Here is an 8,171-nt window from a genome sequence, read left to right on the forward strand (position 1 = left end):
CCCCCCCCAATCGCTCCCCCTACCTCTCTCTCCTGTCTATATCTATATCTCACTGCAGGTGTTGGACTAGAAATGTCTGGTAGTTCAGGGGGTACTGCTATTCCAAGACTCTGGGGTTCAGGATCCTGGGTTATCTTCGTTAGTCTCTGAGGGCAGATGGTAGTCAAGGTGGTGCTGGTAGTTTTGCTTCTTTGGAACACGCTGCCTTCAGGTGCCCTGCTGCTTTAAACAGATGCATCATTTAGTGTCACTTGGAAGAAATTCATATATAGAGGATGAGAGAAGTCAAAATAAAGCACCCTATCTGTGTGTGTATGTATGTATATATATATATATATATATATGTATGTATGTATAAACATTTGTATGTATAAATGTCCTGGAGGTGATAGGCAACCATTAGAGTTTATGAATGGGGGCAGGGGATAGAGAGCTTCCATGGTTATATCTGTACTTTAAGAAGATTAATTTAAAAGATAAGTGAGTGGAGAATGTACTGGAGTGGGGAGAGACTTATGCCAGGGAGACCAACTAGCAGGCCATTGCAATAACTCAGGAGTGAGATGGTGAGGGCCTGTGCTAGAATGGTGGCAATGTCAGAGGCTAGAAAGGAGTATATAAGAGCAGAGGGCATATATTATGAAAATAAAACCCACAGGGCTTGGCAACAGATTGGATTTTGAAGGTAAAAAGGAATGAAGAGTCAAGGATAACATCTAGGTTATAAACCTGAATGACTGGGAGGAAGGTGGTGCCTGCCTCTGGCAGTAATATGGAAGTTGGAAAGGGAGAGGTTTTTTGGAGAAAGATAATAAATTCAGCTTTGGACATGTTGAATTTAAGATTCCTACAGGACATCTAGTTTAAGATATCCAACAGGCAAATGAAGATATGAGACTGAGGTTATCAGAAAGGTTCAGGCTAACTAAGTAAGTAGATTGAGAATTGTTCATCATGCAAATGAATCCTAAAATAGGAAATAGTTTTAGAAAGAAATTTCTTAGGTTGTTTGGTAGGGAGAGAGCTGAAAAGAAGATGTAGTTCCCTTCATGAATCTTTGTGAGGTTACATTTTTTTTTGCAACACAAACAAGGGCATAAGGACAGATGCCTGATTGACCTTACAAGGAAGAGAGTAAGAGGAGAAAGTAAAGGTACCTTTGGTAAATGGCCTTCTCGAGGAGTTCAGCCATAAAAGTGAGGAGAGAATTAGGACAATAGCTAGTGGGGATGGACAGTTCAAGTGAGGGATTTTTGAGGATGGGAGAGACCTAGGAGTGAGAGAAACACCTAGGAGACAGGGAGAGATTAAAAATAAATGATAGAGAATATGGTATAGAATGGGATTATTTATGCAGGTACTGAGGGCTGCCTTGGCAAGGAGAAGGGTTACCTCTTCGTGTTTGACAAGGGGTAAGGAAGAAGAGGCATCTGGATAATAGGAGAAGAGAAGGGGAGAAGAGGTAGATTTTTGTGAACAGTCTCATTTTTTTTTCAGTGAAGAATGATGCAAGGCTCTCAGCTGAAAGTGTGAGGACAGGGGAACCATGGGAGTTTTGAGGAGGGTGATATAATTTGGAAGAGCTGATGTGGTCAGTGGGATTTAAGTTAAATAGGCAGATATAAGAGGATTGCCTTGCTATGGTGAGGGCCCCATTGAGATTAGGTATGGACCCAGCCAGCACGGTTTCGTGATTTTCACCAGCTTTGTTCAACAGTGGAGTAGGAGTGAAGGCAGAACATAGTGGGAATAAGCCAAGGCAGAGGTGTAGTGAGACAAAATCTGCAATGATAAGGTGGTGAAGGACTTGAGAGAAGAGGGCAGCATGAGGTCTTATGATCATTTGGTTCCATGCTGAGAAATCCACTACACCTAATGCTGCTGTCATGGACACTTTTTGAAGATATAACCTGCTGTGGGGATGAGCCAGCAGGCTCAGGGATGCATGAACCCACCCAAGGTGGAATCTGTGAGAAGTGAGTTTTGGAAAATGTGTGGTGAAAATGCTCTCTGTTTGACTGAATCCTTGATTGTTTACCTTGCATTCCATTTAAAGCAGATGTCCTTTTGCCTTGCTTGAAACTATTTACATGGGACTCTGGCTGGTTGTTGGGTGGTTCTGAGGAAAATAGGTGCTCCTGGGCAAGACAATATGGCTTTATCCATGCATGGGGACTTATCTGTTACATATGGATATTTTGTTAACTTTATCTGAGTCAGAAGTCTTGTTTCCCCTTTAATATAAGTAATGTTTTGATAAAAAGTTTTAGTTTTGGGTTTACTTTTCTTATTTGAAAACAGAGAGGCAACATGGGGTATACGAAAAAAACAACCCAAATCTTTGAACTTGAAGTCAAAAGACTGGTATTGAATTCTGCCTGTTTCATTGAATAGCCATGAATAGATATGAGACAAGTCGAGGCTAGTCTCAAGCTCAGTTTACTTATCTATAAAATGGGGGTGTTTATGATTCTCCTAATCCTTTCCTCACAGTATTGTTGTGAGTATCAAATGAGAAAATGCATGGTAAGTACTTTGTACACCTTTGAAGTATTGGAGTATAATCTTAAAATACTTTAAAATATATCAATGCCTTTTGTTTTTACATTACATTTTAATTCTCAATCTATCCCCTTCTATTTGTAACAAAGATGAAAAACCTAACAGTTCAGCAAAACTAGCCAACAAATCTATTGCATCTGATAGTGTATGCAATAGTAAATGTATTATTACTACTTTAACAACAATTCTCAGAAGTCCTTAGTGCTTCCAAAGAGTTTGTTTTCTTCCTTCTATTTTACCTCCCCTCTGCATTTTCAGTTTTGAAGATTCATGTTGTTAAAAGAAAAACTTAAGCTGTTGCCCAAGGGTTACTTAGGATAGCACTAAATTATATAGTAGCTTGTTGGCACCAACCATCCTTATATTGGTTCTGGCATTCATGAAGCCTTTATTTCAAGAAGTCCTTCTGTGGCTTTGAAAGCACTGCTTTTAGAGATGCAGTCATCAATTCAATATGTTCTCACCATGATGTGCCATCAGATAGTGGAAAAAACAGATTTCCCTCTTAAATGCATTTTGAAATCTGCCTCACCTGTGCTATGAGAGATAGTAAGGTATAAAGGATAGCATAGTCAAATCAAGTCAATGAGTATTGATTAAACACTTACTACGTGCCAGGCACTGTGCTAAGCCCTGGGAGTGAAAATCCAAGCAGAAAAACAATCCCTGTCATGGAGGAGTTTATATTCTTTTTTTTGCTTTTTGGAGGGGGGGAAGGTAGGGCAATTGGGGTTAAGTGACTTGCCCAAGTTTTTGTGTTAAGTGTCTGAGGTCGCATTTAGAACTCAGGTCCTCCTGACTCCAGGGCTGGTGCTCTATTCACTGTGCCACGTAGCTGCCCCTGAGGAGTTTGTATTCTCATGTGGGAAGACAACAGTCTGACAAGTGGAGGAAAAGATGAAGAAACTTGGTGCAGAGGTATTGTATAGAGAAAATTCATGAAAGTCAGGAGGGTAGACTGGAGAGGATGAAGATGTGGCTGGCCTGGGCCTTTTCCTTAATATGAAGCTTCTGAGAGCAATCAGCCAATCACAGAGAGAGGACTCAGGAGTGAAAAATGCTGGCTGTTTGTAAAGTCCGGGGGTTGAGTGAGATTCCAGGGTGAAGAGGTTCCTGTAGCATGGTAGAGAAGGACAAGGAGAATCAGTAGTGCAGGCTAGAGAGTAATGAAAGACAGAGGGCTTGCTTCGAATCAGGAAAACCTGGGCATCAGTCTTGTCTCAGAAACATTTTAAGCTGGGTTGCCCTGGGCAAATCACTTGACCTTTCTCAGTTACAGGAAAATTCGTGAGACCTGTTGGGACAGATAATATTGGAGCATATTTTGTTCTCTAACAAGTAATGTCACAGAACAATTGCCAATCTGCATGTGGAGTTTCTCTATTCAGAATTCTGTTTCCTAAATGGATGAAATCTCGGGTCTGAACTGAACCAAACAAAACACCAGTACAGAGGCAGTAGGAACACTGGATGGAGTGCTGTTCTGAATCAGAAGTACCCAGGTTCAAATACCATCTCTGCCACTAGCAGTGTGACTTTGGGCAAGTTCCTTTATCTCTATATGCCTCTATATGCCCTATGGTTTGTTGACCAAGTAATGGAATTCTCTCTACCTTTATTGGCAGAGGGAATTCCCACACCAGGAGTTCTTCATATTGAAAGAATGACAGTTTTTTCATGTTGAAATATTTTCCTTATGTGACAAACAAGGTGAATGTAATGAAGAGGAGCTGAGGAATGTTTTAATGTGCATCAGAGGAGGAAAAGAGAGTGCTCGGTCACTCTTTCTAATCATCAGTGATCTTGAGGAGTGTCATAGAGATAGAAGAAAACTTGAAGTTCTGCCTAGAAGCTCCAAAGGGAGTTTGGAGCACACATAATCTTATCCCCTTGTTTTATAGGTGAAGACAGTGAACTGCATTTTATTTCATGATGCCCTTCCATTCCTGGAGAGTATTTCACTTGCTCTTCCCACATTCTTCCCTTCTCTTAGGCATGGAATGACCCCATGCTTCTCCACAAGAAGCCCCTGGGGGACGAGGGAAATGGCAAATAGCAGATGATGACTGTGGAATTCTAATGACAAGGCTAGCTCAGCTCATGTGACACCTGAGCTTAAGAAGGTGTCCAAAGCCCTGAATTCTACTGGGAAAAAAGGCATGTTGAAATCAGTTTGGGAGTCACTATAAGGCCAAAAGTTTGCCATGTGCTCTCTGGGCCTGTCCTCATTCAGTCTCCTTACTTATCCTTTGTATTTCCTGGCCTGTTAGGGGTACCCACTGCCACCGACTGACAGAGAAGCCTTGCTGCTCCTTCATACATATAATTATTCTCCATTTCCTGCAAAGTAAGTATACTCTACCCTCCTTCACAAGCATAGCTTACTGTATGAATTAGATGCGTGACCTAAAATCTTGGGTATTGTTATAAATTGGATCAGATTTTAAATGCACAAAGGGAACTTTAAAGGTACTCCTACTAAATCCTTTTGTGAAGCAAAGAATATTTTTCTATTCTGAATATTCTCCTCCATTCCCTAATTGACTTGTTTCCTAAGTTAGAATTTTTGCCGTCCAGTTCTCTGGAGTATATAGTGCAAAATGCAAAGGTCTGGTCTTGTTGTCTCCATAGGGCAGGCTTATTGTAGGGCTAGTACAAAGAATACTGGGCAAACAGGAGAGCTGGATTCTAGTTTTGGTCCTGCAGCTTGCTTATTCACTATGTGACCTTGGGCAAATCACTTAACCTTTCTGTGTTTCAATTTCCTCATCTGTCAAATGGGAATAATGCCTACTGTACCTTCTCATGGGGTCATGGATAATGGATGTGAAGATCTTCCTCTGTCAAATGGGGACAAAACCTGTCCCACCTCTTCCCAGGGTGACTCATAATGGATGTGAAAGAGCTTTGGAAATCCAAAGTACTAGGCAGGCAAGAGATAGTGCTATTATGTCCTGGCTTTTTTGTATTTTGCAAACCAGAAAATAGCAGAGACCGTTTCAAAAGGTTGTGCTTCGCGAGCCCCACAGTCTGTGTTGAAACAAAGGGCAATGGGGTGTTTCTGAAGTACGATCTTTTTACTTTTCCTCCTTTTTGGTGAAAATGACTCCTGCTTACAACGTAAGGTCCAATTAAATGACCTCACTCATCCAACACCTCCAGTTGAAGGAAGTTCTAGCAGGGTCTTGGACACTTTAGCTTAACTGATTAGAAAAGGAATTAGGCATTCTGATCTATGGCAATTATTATTTGCACTTCTTAATGTCAATGCAAAACACAATTTTAAGACAATTTTTTTTCTAAATTGCACCATCTAGAAAAATTAATAGTGCATTTTCATAAAGCCAGCTAGCACAGGCCACACTCTAAGGTGTAAGTGCAGGGGTGTCAAACTCAAATGGAAATGGGCCCATTAAACCCCTATAGACAGCCTATTGACTAAGAAAATCAATTATTATTATTATTTACATTCTATTACATTTTATTTATTTCATTAAATATTTACCAATTATATTTTAATCTGGTTCTGGCTGCACTTAGGGGTGTTGTGGGCCTGACACCTCTAGTGTATGAGGATCCTAAATACTGAACTGATTCTATGGTTTGCAAGACTATTGGATTCTCATCCCAGAGAAGCTGAGTATTCAGGAAAATAGCCCTGCTTAGTGTATAGAGTGCCTTTGGAGTAAAAAAAATCTGTGTTTGATATTTGAGACTCTTAGGAATTCATACAACCTTATGGATCATGTGATTTCAGGCAAGTCACATAACTTTTCTCAGCTCTAGTTTCTTCATCTATAAAATGGGTACAATGATAGCACCCATCTCACAGGGGAGTATTGTGAGGATCAGAGGAGATATGGAAAAGTTTGAGCTTTGCAAATTTAGAAGTACAACATGAATATGATTTATTATTATTAGAGGCAGCATTATGTAGTGGCTAGAGTGCTGAATTGCAGTTCTGCTTCTGACATACACTATACTACTGTGTGACCCTGGGTAAGTCACTTAACTTTTCATGGTTTTAGAAAATTCTCTAAGACTATAACACATTTCAGAGAATGTGCTGACCTTTGGAGGTAGAGGGAATTTCTTCATCTGGGAGTTCCCTATAGCAAGGAAACCATTGGTCCAAGCACAGTTTCCATTCTATTATTATTAAATGAGCAATGAAGTAATTTTGAGAAGTGGAAGACAAAGCAGAGTGAGGGGCTACTTGTCTCTCATATCTTCTTATTTTGAATTGGATGATATTAATTTTTCATCTGCACAGCAAACAGTGCTTAGCAATTCAATTACATATTTATTCAGTGCCTACTATGACAGGAACTGTGCAAGGGGCATAGGATTATGAGAACAAAAGCAAAACTGTACCTTTCATCAAAGAGCCTGAACTGGACATCAAGGCTTGGAGATGGAGAGTTTTCCTGATTGAGTGCATTTGAGTCAATATGTGTCCATTTCATAGCTAAGTAAGTTGGAGTATCTGTATTAGGTAAGCTCTAGGTCCTTGCTGTGTATGCCTGTAATCCATATAAAATGTCTGTATGCACTCAGTTAATGGAACTTTAGAGCTGGTAGGGACCATTGATTGTGCCTCATCATACAAATGCAGAAACAGACTCAGAGAGAGGAAGGCAATCTGTCCAAGATTACCAGTTGCCTCCCCAAGTCAGGCAATACACACAAACACACACACAAACATGCACACATACATGCACATATACATACAGACATACACACATACATACACACACATAGGAAAGGAAAGAGGGCTGCTATATGATGTTATGGATAGATTTTTAAGCCTCAAACCGGAAGACTCTAGTTTGTTATTGTTCCCTATCTGTAAAATGGGATATTGATGATCTGGACAAAAGGGCTTTTAGGATTTTCTTTTCATGCACTATGGAATGCACAAATCAATTCAAAGCTTAGAAGCTGCACCAAGACTTTTGGGACAGTCTAGTCATTCTCGTTCCCCTTCACCATCTCCCCTCTGTGACTGCTCCCATCTTTGATCCTGGGTATGAGTCAGCACTAACTGGTTGCTCAGGAGCTCAGGAACTAAGTCCTAATGTTCAAGACCTTAAAGAGTGTTCTTTGAGTTTAAAAAGAAGAGGAAATAGAGGCAAAGTGCCTGACTGAAATATAAAGTCAGTCACAGACAATGCACAGGTAAGGACTCAGGTATGCTGAATTAAAAAAAAAAAGTTTTCCCCTCTGTATGTTCATAGACTTAAAGCTGGATGGCATTGTAGAGATCATTTAGTTCAACCCCCATTTTTACAAATAACCCCCCCCCCCCAAACTGAGGCCCAGAATGATTGTGACTTGCCCATGTCACATAGGTAGTAAGTGTCAGGGCTAGAATTCAAATTCAGGTCCTGTGAGAACAAGTTCAAAGCTCTTTTCACTGTCCCATTTTGTCACCTCTAATAACCAACCAATCTGCTGCAAGGGGATGCTCCCTTATAATTAAGAAATACAGTTGTTATTGAGTCGTTTTTCAGTAGTCTGACTCTTCAGGACCGCATTTGGGATTTTCTTAGCAGGGATACTGGAATGGTTTTCCATTTCCTTCTCCAATTCAATTTACAGATGAGGAA

This window comes from Petaurus breviceps, unplaced genomic scaffold (assembly GCF_028583685.1).
Source record: "Petaurus breviceps papuanus isolate PSGF00001 unplaced genomic scaffold, PetGlider_PUasm1.0 551, whole genome shotgun sequence".
Taxonomy (NCBI): Eukaryota; Metazoa; Chordata; class Mammalia; order Diprotodontia; family Petauridae; genus Petaurus; species Petaurus breviceps.